Source organism: Heterodontus francisci, chromosome 16 (genome assembly GCF_036365525.1).
Source record: "Heterodontus francisci isolate sHetFra1 chromosome 16, sHetFra1.hap1, whole genome shotgun sequence".
NCBI classification, from domain to species: domain Eukaryota; kingdom Metazoa; phylum Chordata; class Chondrichthyes; order Heterodontiformes; family Heterodontidae; genus Heterodontus; species Heterodontus francisci.
The window spans coordinates 79919880-79938942 of record NC_090386.1 but is presented as its reverse complement, the minus strand read 5'-3'; the positions used below and the strand labels follow the sequence as shown (position 1 = coordinate 79938942).

The 19063-nt window shown below is 44.0% G+C and overlaps 1 protein-coding gene across 2 annotated transcripts in view; it reads right to left on the bottom strand.

Annotated features, from left to right (window-relative positions):
- rbbp8l (retinoblastoma binding protein 8-like) overlaps positions 1–18126 on the bottom strand; it is a 248093-nt gene extending 229967 nt beyond the window's left edge. For both annotated transcript variants that reach the window (XM_068048838.1, XM_068048837.1), the window contains exon 1: positions 18113–18126. The gene's annotated coding sequence lies outside the window, so the exon portion shown is untranslated. The remainder of the gene's footprint in view (positions 1–18112) is intronic.
- Positions 18127–19063: the final 937 nt, after the last annotated feature.

Genomic DNA, 19063 nt, shown 5'->3' with positions numbered 1-19063 from the left:
GGGGGTTGGGGAAGCGTCAAATCAGGTAGGATGCGGGGGCACATGCCCATCACCTACCTGCACTCGCTGGTATCTTACCAGGGGCGGGAGAGGTGGTATGTAGTCCACCCACTCTTAAGCCAATTGAGGCCCTTAAATGGCCAATTAATAACCACAAGGGCCTCTTCTCGCCACTGGTATTTTACAAGCAGTGGATGGGCACTTCGCCACCTCGGGAGGCCGCTCAGTAATATCTGGCAGCCTCATTGAGTGATGGGGGTGGGGGAGCCTGCTGATCGGGCACCCTGTGCCCCATGGAGGACTCCCCCCCACAGTGGCGCAGGCTGCCCCTGCTGTAATGACCCTCTCACCGTCTCCATCGACCTCCACCCCACTTGCCTGGGCTGATTGGCCCCAGCGAGCCCTGACCCCTCTTACATGTTCTGAAGCTGGAGTCAATGGTGCATCTTCTCGCTGGATGCAGTTCCAGCAGTAACTCTCGGACTGTCCGGCAACCCTTAGAGATGGGTCATCCTGCCTCAGAGGAAGCGGAAGCTAGAGGCCTACTCAGGTCGGGTAAAAGAACCCGACCGAACCACAGCAGACCTGAGCCCGACCCGACCCGAGTCCCTCCGATTTTGCCTCGGGCCCAACCAGACCTGAATCCGCCCTGACTTGACCCGACCATCCCTTTACTTACCTTCCGACTCGGAAGTTCCACGAAGCTGCAGCGCATGCGCGATGACGTCATAGTGATGTCACTCGCTCACTGCGCAGACTCAGTTTCGTCCCGGACTCCCAGCTCAGGTAAGTTTTTAAATTTTAATACTTACCAGCAGAGCACTTACCGTGTGTGTCCGGCCCAACCTGACCAGATTCGACCTGGACTCGGCCCGACTCGACCTGAGCCCGAAAGCTGGACCCTGAAGATGGGCCCGACCCAACCCGAACCTGACACATGTCGTCGGGTCCCGTCGGGTTCGGGTCGGGTAGCAGGCCTCTACATTGGGGCTCAAAGCGTTATTTGGGCAGCCTGCTGGTGCCTATCATGCCCCCACAGGCAGTTTGCTCATTTTACAAAGATCAATAGCCAACCACTTTCTTGCCAACAACAGCCTGAAGGCAAGTCCGACGGGTGCGGAGGTGCCGTGAATGCAAGAGAGTCAATCCTGGCCAGCATTGGTGCTTAGGAATGCTGTGGAGGTGAGAGGAGCACTGCTACACCAATAAGGCGGGCGGCACACTTCCAACTCATTATGAGCATGCACTTCCTGTTCACCATATTGGAGGCCATTTAGTGCCCTAAGAATGGCTGCACAGTCAAATTTCTAGACCAGTTCTTATTTTGAATCCAGCCCTATTTATTTTTATTTAAGTACTGCCCAATTTATTGGCCCCCGAGTTAGCATTACCGGGAACATATAAACAATGTGAAATAAACAGTGCTTCTTCTAAACCCATGTATGGAATCTTGATAAGGTTGGCACATAAACCTATAAAAAAAACTTCATAATACTTCAGACAAACATGTGCAAAAGTTGTGAGAAATTTGTCAGTCATACACACTATGTTGGTGACGGGGGCAGTGGAGGGTGTGGGGAGGGGGATGGTTGCACGATTAACATGATGGACTTTCTTGTGATATAAAGATGCCGTTCGGCACCAGTTGCCTCATTGTGTCTAAGGATCCGGCAAATAAACAAAAGTTTGGGCAAGCACTTTTCCCATTTTGAGGTCATGCCCTTTTAGGGGAGGTCACTGTGTATGGCAGCTCACAAATATTAGAAGGTTCCATTCAGTGCAGAAATTAAAATTCAGTGCCATTTATATTTCCCCCCCCCAAAAATTAATATAGGCATCAAAAAGGCAGCTGACAAGGGTACTGGAAATCCAGAATGCAACTCAGTGAGTCAATGGTTGAGTGCGGGTGACTAGGGGGTAGTCACTCAGATATATGAAAGAATGTGTTATATCACAGCCATGGCTTCGGTGCTCGACTCTGATGGCTGAGGTTCTAAGTTCATGTCACAGTGGGGGACTGAGCACAGTCTGGTAGTACTGACACCACAAGGGCTGCATGAGCACTAACCATTGTAACATCCCCGAGATAAAACTTCAAAGTCAACTCACACCTTTAATGGATGCTGACAGATTAGATACTCAACTACAGCAGGTTTGCTATTTTGCTTTTATTGCTAAAAAGTCACATTATCTGCATTTCTTCCTATTCAATAAGGAACGTACATTTGAGTTGACTGTAAATTTTATGCACAGAATACAGACTGATCCACTTTGACAGTAATTTAAATTAACTGGTGTAAATTGACTTATGCCTTTAGCTGTTGGAGCTGCCTTTAAATTTATATCCATGGTGACTGACACGGTTCACTGCGTTGTTTAGATTTGTGCTGCAGGTTTACATCAGTTGCAGACTTGAAGTAGAGCCACACTAACTGGTCAAGTGCAAAAGACACAGAGTTATTACAATGTCTGGATTTCAGAAGAAAGCTTCCCACCCTTCTCTGCAGTGCAGAGTTATGAAGCAGCAAACTGGTATCACGCAGCTTTATGTGCTTCCTATCGATCCTCATCACCGATTTCTATTGAAAATCAAGATACAAAACTTTATGTAGAAGATATGGAGACTTTTTAATAGTTTATGTGCATGAAGTAATGCAGGATAGGCTGCTGCAGGAGAGGTGACAGTGAAAGGGCACAAGTACATTGGACCTCAAAATTCATTGTTGCTGAGCCTGCTTTAAAGGTTTAATGGGCGTTTAAGCATCCAATATGGCAGGTTGGTGAGCACGCTTACACTACATGATGGAAGTGTGCTGTCTGGTTTATTGTTAAAGGCTCCTGTATAGATGTCAAAGGCCTGTTCCTGAAACAGGAGTTAGGCTCTTGGCATGTGCAATGTAATAATGTGCAATTCTATTGATCTATTAAATGGAGTGACTCTTGATGTTGGTGTTGGAATTGACAATTCCAGCTTCCAAAAGAGTTCATGTGCACTTTGGACCATGTTGTTAATTTTGGCAGTCACCGTCGAATATAGCCTTGTCTCTAAATGTCTCCTTTATTATATAGTGGGCCTAACACTGGTCTGGGGTCTCCTTTCCAAAGATTCATTAGTGGCTGACCGCAGCATGCACCATGGCTTGGCAGAAAAAACAGCAATCCTTAGCGGCTGCCTCCCAGTCAGTAAGCTACTCACCCTATTGTGGAGTGGGGTGGAGCAGGAGTGCTCCTCCCTGCTCCATGTTAAATTCGGAGGCAGCTGCCAGATGTCCATTGCCCTTGCCTACACCCTCCAACAGCCCCTCCTCCCCTGGACTCAGCTGACTGCCTCAGCTGGAGGCTAAGCCTGCTGATCTATGTTCTTCTTGGGACTGGCAGCTGCCTCTGGGGCTGAGGTTAGTGTTGGCCAGTAAATAAATGAGGCCTGCAGACCAATTTCTCATGGTGCTGCCATTGGCCTCATTAGTCGCATGGAGCATACGCTGCATCAGGATTGTGCCTTGATTCGGTTCACTCAGTGTGTCTCAGGTCAATCCATTCAAGCACAGGGGCCATTTCCTACACCCCTGTGGTTGAACGTAATGAAATTTTAGCCCAAGGGATCTCCATTTAACAAGAGTGTAAAGACCTCAGGAATATCATCAGTTCCAAGTTCTTCTCCAAGTTTTACACCATCCTGAATTGGCCATATTCCTACGTCATTGCCAGGTTAAAATATCATGGAATCACCATCAGCACAAAGACTCGAGCAGTTCAAGGACACCTCACCTTGTATGGTACTTTGGGATCAACAATAAATGTAACTTTTCCAGCATTGCCCACATCCTAAACACATATTTAACAAAGCTCTAGACTTATGTCCAGTTCTACTTTTCTTGCAAGAGCTCAAATTCATAGTGTAAATGTAGGGGTTTTCCTACCTCAAAATCACCTTCGCTACTGCTCAGTACAAACATATTGTTTATATTCAGCTGAGTGGAACCTGTTCTGCTTCTACACTTCAACTAAAATGACATTGCTTCCACATTCTAAATTCAATTGCGTGCATCAAGGGTATAATTACAGAGTCATGCAATTGATTAAAAAGTTTACATAGCACATTACACTAGATAAGTCACACAGTACTATTTAATGAACACACAACTAAACATTACCATTATGAGGTTTGAGTTGGCCAGTTTCATTTGATTGTAGCTCACTTTTGACAAGCTGGTGAGCTCAGCCCAAAGTACTTAATGATTAGGTTACAGAAAAACTGAGGCAAACGAAGGAGAAACTGCCTGCTGACCAGGGTCAATAGAAAATTGCAAGGTGGAGTTTCTTTGTAATCCACTGTTATCAGTGAACACTAACTCACATGGTGTTTGTAATGTCTGTGTAGACTTTTGTAGAAATATATTAATAAGCTAGATAGAATCAGTAAATTGGGAAAATTAGATCCTTTCTTCCTTGCTTTACTGGACTCACTGTTGAACTGGTTTGAATCTGTTCTCTTTGGGCGTGCACTTAAACAAAGCACTCAGAATTATCAAACAACTGGTCAGGACATAACAATGTTTTTAAGATTTGTTCTTGGTATGTGTGCGTCACTGTCAAGGCCAGCATTTATTGTTGCTCTGAGTTTGATACAACTGACTGGCTTGCTAGGCCATTTCAGATGACAGCTAAGAGTCAACCATGTTGGTGTGGGACTTAAGTCACGTATAGGCAAGTAGTAGGTTTCCTTCCCGAAAATACATGTGGGTTTTTACAACTATCCGACAGCTTCATAATTATCTTTACTGGTACCAACCTTTTACTTCTTTTTAAAAGCTAACTTCAAGTTCTTAATCTACCACACCAGGATTTAAACTCGCTCTCTCTGGACTATTAGACCAGCAACATAACTACTGCACTACCATAGCCATTAAAATGCCGTCAACAACACAGTCAAGGTAGTGATTAGGAACATTCTTAAAGTGACATTAAATTTGCAGATCATTCACATAATATCTTCCTTTTAAATCTTGAAGGGCTGGATATCTTCCATGATGTTACAAAATCAGTTGGTACAATGGAGGAAACTCTGGTGAGGAGGCCATATCTGTGCTTCAGATTTTCCTCCCCATGCCCCAGCAGAGAAACATTGCTGGCTTCCCAGCCACATGTAAATGACGGCCAGGAAGGATGGTCCAGCAACCTGCCTTCCACTGCTGCCACCACCAACCTCCGGGAAAAACAGGGGTGGGGTGGAGGACGTCCTTGGTGGCCTTGGGGAAAAAGCCCACGAATGCTCCTTTTGGATGCCAGGGCCTAGTAGCATACACCTTCCTCCCTTCAGACCCCAAACTCTGACCTGTGATAGCTTAGTCCAAGGTCCAAAATTGCTGCCAGATCTTCAGGATTCTCCTGTCCACTGTAATATGGCCTAATCTCCTTCTGGTGCTCCTGCAGGTGTCCTGCTACAGCACTGCCATATCGTCCTCCCCTGACTGTAGCAGTTCCCTCCTGCCAGCCCAACTAGGAGTGCTCCCGCATGTATAAACAGCAACAAGCCAGGAAAATGAGTTGGGACAACAGGATCACATCCTGCCTTAACTGTCCTCTGGTGCATTGAGGAAAATCCAGCCTGAAATCTTGTAAATCAACTTGCACTAATATCTGTTTGCTTTAAATTTCCTTGATTCAATTTTTCCTTTTGTGGTCTGGGTGCAGTCTGCTCATCATGAACTTCAAAGTAGAGAAGGGAAGCAGATCAAAGGAAGGTTTTAGTATTTAATAGAGTGGATTGTTTTCTCTTTCTTCTGACTGTGTTTTGCAAAAGGTCCTAAAACAATTTGCTTATTCTAATTTCACTTGCCAGTTTATTTTTACTGTAAGCAGCTAAATGCCAAGATTACAGGATCTCGTCCTCAGGATCAGTGTTCAATGACCAAGGACACAGGGTACAATTTTGCTCAATACTCCGCAGACGCATTGAAATGGACCGTATGAAAATTCTCAAGCTTAGCCAAGTGTTCTGAGCTCACACGCCACACTCCTTCCAACCAACACAATCATCAATCAAAAAAAAAAGACTGTCATGCATCTCATTTGCTTTTTGTGGGATCTTGCTGTGTATAATTTGTTTACATATCGACACCAATTCGAAAAGTAATTCATTGGATTGATGTTCTGCTCACCTCTGAAACCCATTCCTCACCAACTTCCCCATGTCCCAATTCTCCAAAGTCTACATCCTCATTTACAAATTCCTCCATTGCCCTCTTTTAATGGGCCACGGTAACACAGTGGTTGTTACTGGATTAATAATCCTGAGGTCTGGATTAATGATTCGGAGACATAAATTCATAATCTCATGGCAGCTGAGGAATTTAAATTTAATTAAATAATTTTGGAATGGAAAGCTAGTATCAGTAATAGTGACTGTGAAACTACTGGCTTTTAGTGAAAAACAATCAGGTTCACGAATATCTTTTAGGGACAGAATTCTACTGTCCTAAAAATAAAAACAAAATACTGCAGATGCTGGAGATCGGAAATAAAAACTGAAAATGATGGAAATACGCAGCATGTCATGCAGCATCTGTGGAGAGAGAAGCAGAGTTAACGGCCTGGATTTTACAGGGCCCCCGACATCGGGCTCCGTGGCAGGAGGGAGGTGAGGTGGGAATATCGTTCGGCAGCGGCCTGCCGCGGAGCCCTGTGACCTTACGGTCCTGCCACAATCTTGTCACAATCAATGGGTTTTCTCCGGGTGCTCCGGTTTCCTCCCACAAGCCAAAAGACTTGCAGGTTGATAGGTAAATTGGCCATTATAAATTGTCACTAGTATAGGTAGGTGGTAGGGAAATATAGGAATAGGTGGGGATGTTTGGTAGGAATAGGTGGGGATGTTTGGTAGGAATATAGGATTAGTGTAGGATTAGTATAAATGGGTGGTTGATGTTCGGCACAGACTCGGAGGGCCGAAGGGCCTGTTTCAGTGCTTTATCTCTAATCTAATCTAATCTTCAGAGAGGCGGCCGGCACTCCCACACCTTCGCTTTCCCGTCTGGGGAAAGCAGGCGCCACACTGGTGGGGAAGGGGGGAGCTTAAGAGTTTGAGTGCCGGGGTGGTGGTGGGGGGTCGTGGAATGAGGTCAAATTATAATCATTAGTGTAGGCAATGGTGGGAAGGAGTGAACTGTGGACTTTGTACAGTTTTGGGAGGGTTGGGGGGCAGGTCATATTTGTAAGTAAGTGTTTTTTTTGGGGGGGGAAGGGCAAATACTTAACTATATTATTATGGGGGGGGGTGGGAAAGGGGTGACAGAATTTTGACTGCAACAAAATGTCTTTTTGTTATTTCTTTAAAAATTTAAATCTACCGGCAGGGCTGGCTGCCCTTTAAAAATGGCGCCAGCGCCTGCACTCAGGCAGCTGACACCATTGCCAGCATCAGAGAGCCTGCCCCTCCACATGATTGGGGGTAGTGGGGGAGCGGGCCGACTGAGGCACTTAAATTGAGCTGCCACATGGGAGACCACTGCAGCTCAGCGGCACGTGGCCCTTTTTCACCCACCGTTGCTCCCGGCGACGGGCCCATAAAATCCAGCCCAACATTTCAGGTCTGTGGCCTTTCATCTGATGAAAGGTCACAGACCTGAAACATTATGTCTGCTTCTCTCTCCAAATCTGCTGTCCTTACCTGGTCAGGCCTACATGTACCTCCAGAGTCACAGCAACGTGGTTGACTCTTAACTGCCCTCTGAAATGGCCTAGCAAGCCACTCAGTTGTATTCAAGAAGCCAGCTTATCATCACCTTCTGAAGGGCAATTAGAGATGGGGAATAAATGCCAACAATGTCCACATCCCATGAGTGAATATTTTGAAAAATAGCCTCATTGCACAACAACTCCGCCATTTCCTCAAGCCTTGGCCCAGCTTGTGCCCACCAATCTTCTGAGTCTGAGCTAGATTTCATCACCTATCCCCTTCCACTCTAGCACAGAGCTGATGAAATATAAAACATCAGTTTCCTCAGTATAAGTGTATTTGAGAGACAAGGCAAAGAAAAGTAACTTATCTTGCATCCTAGAATTCTGCACATCCATGGACACAACCAGGAGACACGCTGAAAGGAGATCACAGCCCCGTGCAACTTGGCTTTGCTCCTATTGGAAATTCAGGTGCACAGTGCACATGATTTTCTGACCATTGATTTTACTGGCTGGAAGGTTGTGCCCAGTCTGTTCTCAAATTTCCAATTCGCGGTAGGACAGGCTCCCAGCTGTCAGTGACGACTTATAAAGTTAACCTCTATAAAACCACTGATGATCATTAAAGGGCTGGCCTCTCTGGTGAATGCACTCTGGATGCTACAAATTTCACTAAAAACTGGTCCACTCAGAGAAAAGGTGTCCTTTTCAACATGTTGGAAATTTATAGTGTCATGAAGACCCCCACCTGCCAAAAATGAGGCATATTAATTTTGTCACATGAACATTAATTTTAAACTGTTGCTGGAGTGAAGAAATGACTTGTTTAAACAGATCACATTTGGCTGGAGGACATTTGCATACTAAGAGATGGTGCTTGGAGAGACAACGCAACTACTCCCTGGTCCAATTAACCCAAATGGATTTTGATCACCAGACATTGAAGGTGTAAGGAAGCCTGCATTCCAGTGTCTGCTAAGATGGAGAATCCACAAATGCAGGAGCGGTTAAACCAGCTGGTCACATGACTAACTGGCTGGATCAAGCTTTTTGAACTAGACACAGGACAATTTGAAGACAGACTGCAGATTTCAACTGAACTTGGAACAAGAGAGCCTCTCTCCTGGCTGGCTGTCTCTTGCTTGCTCACAATCTCCGGATCCACTGAAGTCGCTTAAACCTCAAGATAGAAAAGACGCCTACATTAAAACAAGTTAAAGTGTGCACTGGGCCCCAACAAATGGCAAGACTTGCCAGCTCCCCATTGAACTCAAAGGACTGTAATTACAACCCAGCTATTGCCTCAAACTTTTCCCCTTTATTCTTTCTACTTTTCTGTCTCTATCTGCGTGTGTGTTTATTGCATATGCATGCTAGTGGTGGTCGCATCGCGTATTCATAGTCGTTAACCAAATTAGAGTTTAAGGTTAATAAACCTGCACCTTTTTTGTTTACATCTAAGAAAACCTGTCTGATTGATTTCGTTGTCTTACAATTGGAAAGCAGTGAACAAGGATTCACTGAAGGGGCGGGGGAGGGGGGTGGGGCGGGGGTGCTAAAACACTGTTTTTAAAATTAAACCCTTTTACATTTAAACCAGGCAAAGGCTGAGAGGTAACCCCTAGACCCCTTTCTCACCTGATCATAACAATAGTCTTTAATATTAGTTTTGAGAATTCTATTTTTATTTTAGACTTTTGTTCTAAGTTCAGTTTGAATACAATGCAATGTACAAAATAAATCTAAGTGCCAATAGCTTTTGCTTAATATAAATGTTCTGTGTCAAGAGGTATGGATGATTACCACAAACCTGGATAGAGCAACATTCCCTCTCCACTAGACAGCACGTGGTCAAATACATATTTTCTCAGTATTAGATGTTCCCGTTCAATGTTAGCAGCAGAAATTTCTTCTTTCCATCCAAAAGGGGAGACTAAGTTACCCAGTCCGTTAGCACAATTCCTTCCCTCTCTCCTGACTGTTAAAACAAATGCAACACAGTTTCAAGTGGCTCTAGAACACAAAACTGCCAATGACTGAGTGAAAATTGGCAGTGAGTTGGCAACATCATTCAAAGACTCACAAGGCTGTGGGAGACAGAAACATCCATATTGTTGCAACAGCAGGTACTCCAGGATTAGGGTACATTATATTTGCCAAAGGGCAGAGGGACCTTTAATCTGTATCTAAGCCCATGCAATACCTGGAAATGCTTGTGTTGACTGACACTTACTCAGCATTGACATCTCTCCCCAATTAGTGGAAGAAACCAAAATGATGAATAATTGTTTATTTTTAAAACCAACCTTTGTTCCTGTAGACTCAGTTATTTGCTCGTATGCAACTGCAGCTGGAAAGCATATTGGACAATGGCCAAATAATGATTTGCATTCTAAAATGTATTAATAAGGTTCACTCATTCTCTGTGGTTTGGTAATGATAGCATTAAGTTCCGACTGGCATTGGGAGCAATAGGTCAGCTCTGTTATTAATCAGTCACTGACTAACATTAAACATTGACAACTTAGGTGTAGAGAGGTGACCTCACAACCTTATGGTATTAAAGTGAATGTTTATCTCATCTGGCAACCTGTCAAAGCATCACATGAGCTATCCAAAAAAGCCTTACTCCTTTGATGTAGAACTGTTCATTAATTACCAAGATGAAAACTTGCACCAAAATGTATGGGGCTGGGCGTCTCCATGGCCCCAAACCTTTGACTCCTTACTTGTGACTACTCAGCACGCTAAGAGAACTGATTTTCTAATTCTCATCCTCATTTTCAAATTGCTCCAGAGCCTCGCCCCTTCCTATCTCTGTAATCTCCTCATGGAGATGAGGTGGAGTGTTGCGGCTAAGAAGATGGAAAAGAGGGTTGTTGCGATGACACAGCATTGCTTGACCCCAGTTTGCACTCGGATTGGGTCAGTGACAGATCCATTGGAAAGGATTACAGCTTGCATGTCGTCGTTCAGCAGGCGGAGGATGGTGGTGAATTTCTCTGGGCAGCCAAATTTGAGGAGGATGTTCCATAATCCCTCCCGGTTGATAGAGTCGAAGGCCTTTATGAGGTGAAAGAAGGCCATGTATAAAGGTTGCTGCTGCTCCCTATATTTTTCTTGGAGTGGTCTTGCTGTGTCTCTTGACAGACGGAATCCATATTGTGATTCCGGTAGGAGCTCTTCAGCCACAAGAGGAGGCGATTGAGAAGGACTCGTGATGACCTTCCCTGTGTGGACAGCAGAAATACCCCTCTACAGTTGCTGCAGTCGGTCTGGTCACCTTTTTTGAAGATGGACACAATTACGGCATCTCGGAGATCCCTTGGCATTCTCTCCTCCTTTCAGATGAGGGAGATGAGACCATATATTTGTGCCAAGGGTACCTCACTGCTGTATTCCAGGCGCTCCAATATCAGTGTCCTCTCTCAGGCCAAAATCTCCAGTTATCGAGACACTGGTCATGGCCCGTCAGTTACATTGAGCGGGCCACATCGTCTGCATGCCTGACACAAGAATCCCAAAACAAGTGTTATGACGAGGCGAGAAAGGTGTCTAGGGTTCCTATTAGCCTTCACTTGGTCTTATTGTAACAGGGTTTATGTTTTTAAACACATTGTGCTTTAAGCTCCGCCTTGGTGAATCCTTGTTCATCACTTTCCAATTATAAGGCAAAGAAATGAGCATAAACAGGTATTCATAGGTTTATTTTTTATTTTTTATTTAGAGATACAGCACTGAAACAGGCCCTTCGGCCCACTGAGTCTGTGCCGACCAACAACCACCCATTTATACTAACCCTACAGTAATCCCATATTCCCCAACACCTCCCTACACTAGGGGCAATTTACAACGGCCAATTTACCTATCACCTGCAAATCTTTTTGGATGTGGGAGGAAACCGGAGCACCCGGTGAAAACCCACGCAGACACAGGGAGAACTTGCAAACTCCGCACAGGCAGTACCCAAAATCGAACCCGGGTCCCTGGAGCTGTATAAAGAAGAAAAGTGAAATTTATTAAACCTTAAAATTAAACTCGAATATGGTTAACACCTACAGATATATGACATGTCCATGCCAGCATGCACACGCAATACACACATGCAAATAAGGACAGAAAAGCGAAGAAAATTAACATGGAGAGGTTTGAGGCAGTCTCTAAAGGGGGTTTCTTGTGAATTTTCAGCTCGCCGTAGAGCCCTTCATTGTAGACAGCTCTTACTTTTCGTTGGGGCCCAGTATTCTTCTTAAACCTTGTTCACTTTAGGAGACTTTTCTTTCTTGGGGTTCATATGTCTTCAATGGTTTCCGAAGCTGGTGAGGACGAGATGAGAGCAGACAAGAGAGAGGTCTTTTCAGTTCAGGAGCTAACAGCCCTGTGAGCTCAAAATCCCTGTTGGAAGTTCAAATTCAAAAAACTCCAACAGTCAGCCAGTCATGTGCCCAAACTGGTCTGACCTCGTCTGTTTGTATATTCGGCCATCTTAGCAGTTAACCTGGAATGCTAGCCTTTCCACCTTCAACATCTGGTAATCAAAAGTCCATTGTGGATTAAATTGGAGTAGGGTTTAGCTCCTTTTTCCTTAGAAGTACGGTCTGTTAATATGCTAATGTCTCTCTCCAGCCAAAGTCTCCAATTCTTTTTTTAATGCAAGTTCTTTCTTCACCATCAACAGTTTAAAATCAATGTTCATGTGGCAAAATTAATTTTCCTCATTCTTGGCAGGTGAGGGTCTTCTCTGACACAAGGTTTATACTCTGAGCTCCGTCATGGCAAGAGGCTACCAGGAGGGCAGAGGAAACGCTGCAAGGAGGTCCTTAAAGCCGCCCTGAAAAAATGTGACATCTCCACTGATTCATGGGAATCTCTTGCCCGAGACTACCCAAAATGGAGAAGAAGCATCCGCAACGGTGCCAGCCAGTTCGAACAATGTTGACATGCCCAGGCAGCGACCAAGCGCAAACAGCAGAAACAGCTTTTGGAAATTTGAGCATCCCATTCACTCTCCTCACCAAACACCACCTCCCCCACCTGTGGCAGAGTGTGCGGATCCGGAATTGGACTATTCAGTCAGCTAATGACCCACAACCCTGGAGTGGAAGAAAGTCATCCTTGTTCCCGAGGAACTGCCTAAGAAGAGAAGAATCTCCTCCAGCCCTATAACACTTCAAGATCTCTGTCCTCCTCCGATTCTGGACTGTTGTGCACCCCAGATTACCATTGCTCAACCTTGTCAGACATGCCTTCAGCTGAAGAACAAAGCCTCAAGCTCCAGAAATCCCTCACAATACCTTTTTGCCTTTCTTTACTGCTTTAAGATGCTCATTAAAACCTTCCTCTTTGACCAAGCTTTTGTCAGCTGCCCTTATCTCTCCAGCCATGGCTCAGTTAGTAGCACTCTTACCTCTGAATCATGAGGTTTTCGGTTCAAATCCCACTCTAGGACTTGAACCTAAAAAGCAAGCTGACACTCCAATGCTGTACTGTTGGAGGCAGCTGCCTTTCAGGTGAGACATTAAACTGAGGCACTGTCTACCCTCTCAGGTGGATGTAAAAGATTCAATGGCATGATTTCAAACAAGAGCAGGGGAGTTCCCTCTTGTGTCCAAAGCAATATTATACCCCTCAATCAACATCACAAAAAACAGATTATCTTGTCATTATCACATTGTTGATTGTGGGAGCTTGCTGTGTGCAAATTGGCTGCTGTGTTTCCTATATTATAACAGTGACTGCACCTCAAAAGTACTTCATTGGCTGTAAAGTGCTTTGAGACGTCTGGTGTAAAGGCCTGCTCAAGTCACAAAAAAACACCCGAGCACGACCCGGCCTGAGTCCCTCCATTTTCCCCCCGAGCCCGACCTGACTGACCACCGCAATGCTCCCTTCACTTATCTTCCGACTCCCAATCTTCAGGAAGCTGCAGCATGAGCATGATGACGTCATAGAGACGCTCACACGCTTGCTGCGCGGACTCAGAGTTTCCCTGCTTGATGTCCTGGACTCCCAGTTCAGGTAAGTTTTTAACTTTTGACACTTATCTGCAATTCAAGCCCAAAGGCTGGACCCGGAAGAGCGGCCCGACCCGACCGGAACTTGACACATGTTGTCGGGTTCGGGTCGGATAGCAAACCTTTAGTCTCGAGGTTGTGTAAAGCTCTAGAGAATGCAAATCTTTCTTTATGTAGGTCAGTGTCAAATTTTATTTTGATAAAACTCCTGTGAAGGCGTTTTATAAATACAAGCTGCTGCTGTTGTTGTTGGCGAGTCGTTGAGATTTTCCAGAATGTCACTGGTACAATCTGAAAGGTTGAAAAAGATGCCAAGGGTGATAATGATAACACTTTTTTGCATCTTGACATGAGCTGGCTTTGGCTGATAACTGGCAATGTTGCACTACTGCTACCTGTTAAGCAGAATGTAAATTGAAGAAAATAAATGGCCACACACTTCTTTCATTGTTTTTTGCAATGCAATTCTCACCACATTCAAATAAATTCAAGAAACTTTACTGGAAATGAGAGAGACTTCACTTCGTTGATGTTCGATATTTTTGTCAATAAATTCCAGGTGTTGCCATTTCCATTGTGCTGGGTATTAAGAAAAGGTCCAAAATCACTATTGTCCTTTCTGCTGTATCACCAGGAGTCATAAAGTCATAAATTATGCAGCACAGAACCAAGCCCTTCGGCCCATCGTGACACTGGAAATTAACATAATGCAATTCCAAGTGATACTTGAAGGAAGGGGGAGATGGCACTACACGAATGATGCAAATCACCTTTATATTGTCTAATTGTTTCCCATCTATCTTGGAAGAATGGCCTTTGTGTGTCACTCTCCTCAGTTACTTTTAATTTGTGCTGATTGTGCTGGCCTCTGTTACCTATTATGGCAATCCATAAGTAATGTTCTGAACTCAGAGCATGACACCGGTCAAGTATTATATGGCACAGAAGCTGGGTTTTTAGAGAGGAGATCATATTCATAATCAATCTATCTGTAGTATCACCCGGCTCAAGTTTGTAGTGCTCTATCCTGAGTCAGAAATTCCCTTTTGCTGATCTGCATATTCTTAGAGGTGCTATCCCTTTGGTAGAGATTTTAAACTGGGCGACACGAGGCAGATGAAATTTAACACGCGAGTTATGAAATGATGTATTTTGGGAGCAAGAACAAGATGAGCCAACATAAACTAAATCGTACAATTGTAAAGGAGGTGCTGAAACAGACAGACCTTGGCGGGGGGGTGGTGGGGGGGTTCACATACACAAATCTTTGAAAGGATATGGGATCCATGGCATCATAAACAGAAAGAGAGAGTACAAAAAGCAAGGCAGTTATGTTTAAGTATTATAAAACACTGGTTTAACCTCAATTAGCACATCGTGTCCAGTTCTTGGCACCACACTTTAGGAGGATGTTAAGGCCTTTGAGTGGGTGCAGAGGAGAGTTATGCCTCGCTAGGAACACCCATCCTGGGAATCAGCCCTGTTTGGTATACCTGCGTTTCGCAAGACAGGCCTATGTCCCAGTGCACTTTCAATGTAACTATATGTCATTGGCCAATATTCAGATCCGCTTTCGAGTTGTCAACATTTTTGGGTTAATTGATTTTTTGAAGCAGTTCTGTACATTTTCTAAAACATTTGAGGCACGTATATGTTAAAGGTCACAATGCACTATTTCTTCCCGAAATGCAGGGAGTTCTCCCAATGTTCTGACCAACATTTTCCCCTCAACCAACACCATCAAGAACTGATTAACTGGCCACTCAACTCAGTGCTGTTTGTGGGATCTTGTTGTGTACAAATTGGCTGCTGCTTTTGCCTGTAAAGCAACAGTGACTATAAATCATTGAGTGTGATGTTTCCAGGACAAGTGATAAGCTGTTATATAAATTCAAGTCTTTCCCTCCCTTTTCTTAAATGCTTAAAACTAAAAAAGAATGAATAGCCATCTACCAGCACTTATGTTTCTAAATCCTCTGCACTTTAATAGAGTTCTGATGAAAGGTCATTGACCTCAACCATTAGCTTTGTTTCTCCCTCCACAAATGTTGCCTGACCTGCTTCACGTTTCCAGCATTTTCTGTTTTTATTGCACGTTAATTGCACTGTCTATGCTTCCAAATAAGGTTAAATTGCCAATAAAGGATGAAATGCATTTAGATCAGTTGATTCCATCTGAGTATTAAAACATTTGGGACAATCACTGGGTGCATTGTGAAAAATGACCCATTCTCCAGCATTATTGTCTCAATCTTAATGTGCCTAAAAATAGATATAAGACTTTATGTGATTATGCATATGCAAATAATGTAGTTTGGAGCCAATGAACCAGCAGTGCTTTATCTCCAGAACCGTCTACCTATCGTTTCATGCAAACTGATTGCTGTTTACTTCAAATGTAAAGTTTTCATTCACAGCCTATGTGCCATTTTAGCAACTTCATTTTAACCCCAGACATTACACCATCCTTCTTTGGACATGTGTTCTAACCATGCATTGAAAAATAGACAAAGTAAATACTAACAAATGTGGACCATTCATAACCAGAGAAACATCTGGAATGGCTTCTCTTCCCGCTTCCAGCTCCCACACATTTACCTCTGGAGTCCTTTAATGATCTGTCCTCGGCTCCCCCCCCATTATTCATCTAAATGCTGCCCCTCGGAGACAGCATCCAAAACAGAGTCAGTTCCCACATGGAAGCTGATGATGCCCAGCTCTACCTCACCACCACTTCTTTCATCCCTCCACTGTCTCGGAATTGCCACACTGCTAATCCGACATCCAGTACTGACGAGCAGGAATTTTCTCCAACTAAATATTGGGAAGACCTCTAGACCTGACTATTCCAATGCACTTCTGGCTGGCCTCCCATTTTCTAGCCTTTGTAAACTTGAAGTCATCCAAAACTCTACTGCCCATGTCCTGTTCACCCATCACCCCTCCCTCTCTCTGTAATCTCCTCCAGCCCTACGACCCTCCAATTCTGGCCTCTTGATCATCCCTGATTTTAATCGTTTCACCATTGATGACCATGCTTTCAGCTGCCAAGACCCTAAGCTTTGGAATTCCCTCCCTGAACCTCCCCACCTCTCCTCCTTTAACTCGATCCTCAAAACCTACCTCTTTGACCAAGTTATTGGTGATCTGTCCTAATATCTCTTTACGTAGCTCAGTGTCAAATTTTGTTTCGTAACATTCCTGTGAAGCACTTTGGTATATTTTACTATGTTCTAGATGCTATATAAATGCAAAGTGTTTTTGTTGTGCATATAATTGGCTGTATAAACAAGGTGATTAATAGGGTGCATTTTTAAGGCTGTATTCTAATTCTTGGGATCAGCTGATATAAGGATTTCAAAAGTATGTAATTTATATCCATCGTCTGAGCCCTGAGATTACACCCTACCCTGAAATATAGGCCATGATGTGAGTTCATCTCATTGCCTGAGCTGCCCTTCCTTGCCTCAATGCTGAGTGAGGGAAAGAATTTGTGGACAAGCTTCATGGCAACAGTCAGCAGCTGTTGGCCATTTTTTTGAAGCTTCTCAGGACAAGTGAACATTTCCATTTTCAGCAATTTTTTTGGCAAAATATTTTGTGCTTTTGCTTTTAAGAGTCTACTTTTTTGGTTCCTTCTAGATTTTTATGGCTAAACTGACAGCTTAAATATCAGCCTGGCTCAGTAGCAGCACTCTTACCTTTAAATCTAGAAGGCTGTGGGTTCAAGTTGCATTCCAGGATTTGAGCATGCAATCTAGGCTGACACTTTGACGTCGTACCGAATTGTTGAATACAGCTTTAAACTGAGGCCTTCTCTGTCTCTTCAGCTGAAAGCAAATGATCCCATGGTACTATACAAAAATAGCTGAGGAGTTCTTCTGGTGTCTACCAAAAGAGATTAACTGGCCATTATCTTATTGTTGTTTGTGAAACCTTGCTGAGTGCAAATTAGCTGTAATGTTTACTTATAAAGAGAGGCCACATTTCAGAAGTAATTTAGTGGTGTCAGCCATGGTGATTTTCTATGCAAGCAGGAGCCTGGGTAAGCAGTGCCTTCCATGACATCAAACGAACTCGGTTGCATATGGAACATGGGAGCAGAGATAACATTAGACACCTCTTAAAAACACAGCTTCAGGAACTCCTGATGTGGGGGGTGGTGGGAGGTGAAGAGTGGGTGCGGAGCAACTGTCGATAGTGTTTCAGCAGAATATTGCAGATAATTTAAAAAATATTAAGAAATCAATTTATCTACCTGTAGTTCTCTCTTCCTTTATAAATCCAAGATATCACAACACATTTAACACCAGAAGAGTATATAGATAATGATAAGTCTAAAAGTTGTCTGCTGAAAGGATGGAGAACAAAATCGATGGGCCGAATGGCCTTCTATGCCATAAGTGACTAAATCCTACCTCAGGAACTCCATCAGAACACTTTCCTTTAGAGAAGAAAAATCCCATGTGGCAAAGTGGAAAGAATCAGGCGCGAGGAAGAAGTTGGGTCGGAGGTTCCATGATTAACCTCACTTGTGGCTCAAAAACCTGAGGCCAGTTCAACACAATATCCTGGAACCAGTAGGCCTCTGTATGGACTAATTACACATTACAACAATAAGGGAGGGCAGATTGTTTCTAATGTAATCAGTTTGATTACCTAATCACTGAGTGGGAGGTAGAGGAGGGATATATTTAGAAACCTGGCTAGAATGAAAAAGCTAAGCTGCCTTTTTATTAGTTTATCAGTGATTTATTTTAGAGTCATTAAAGCACAATTGATGGCAACTCAAAGTAAACTTTCTGGATATACGCAAAGCTGATCATTGAAGTCTCTGTTCTTTTGAATCTGGGGCAGGATTTTGCATCTTGGGCTGGGGCCAAATGCGGGTCCAACCCCACACTGTGTCGGGACGGTCACCCAACGGTGATTCTTGCCTTGATTGGAAAATTAGTGCCCATATCGGGGTGAAAGTCCTGCCCCCGGTCTTTCTGGAAGTTGGCCGTAGTGAATCCAACAATTTTACTTTGGCTGCTGGTTGTGCAACACTTGCGGTGCCATTGCTAGTAGCATATCACTAATTCAATATAAAACAGCTTAGACTGCTGTTATACTGCAGCAACCACCAGTCTGATATCAGTAACTGTATTTTGGGTTCCAGGAAGGCTGTCTCTGGTTCTAATGTATGCACAAAGCTCTCTTCTTAGCCTATTTATTCACGTGTTGAATATCACCTGTGATAGTTTTAACTGTTTAGAAAGTTTGAATGGCAGCATTTCCACTCTTTCAAAATTTAAATTTGTTTTGCCACCTTCACACATGCCCCCGCATCCCCCCCCCCCCCCCAGTTAGTATCGCCATCTTCACAC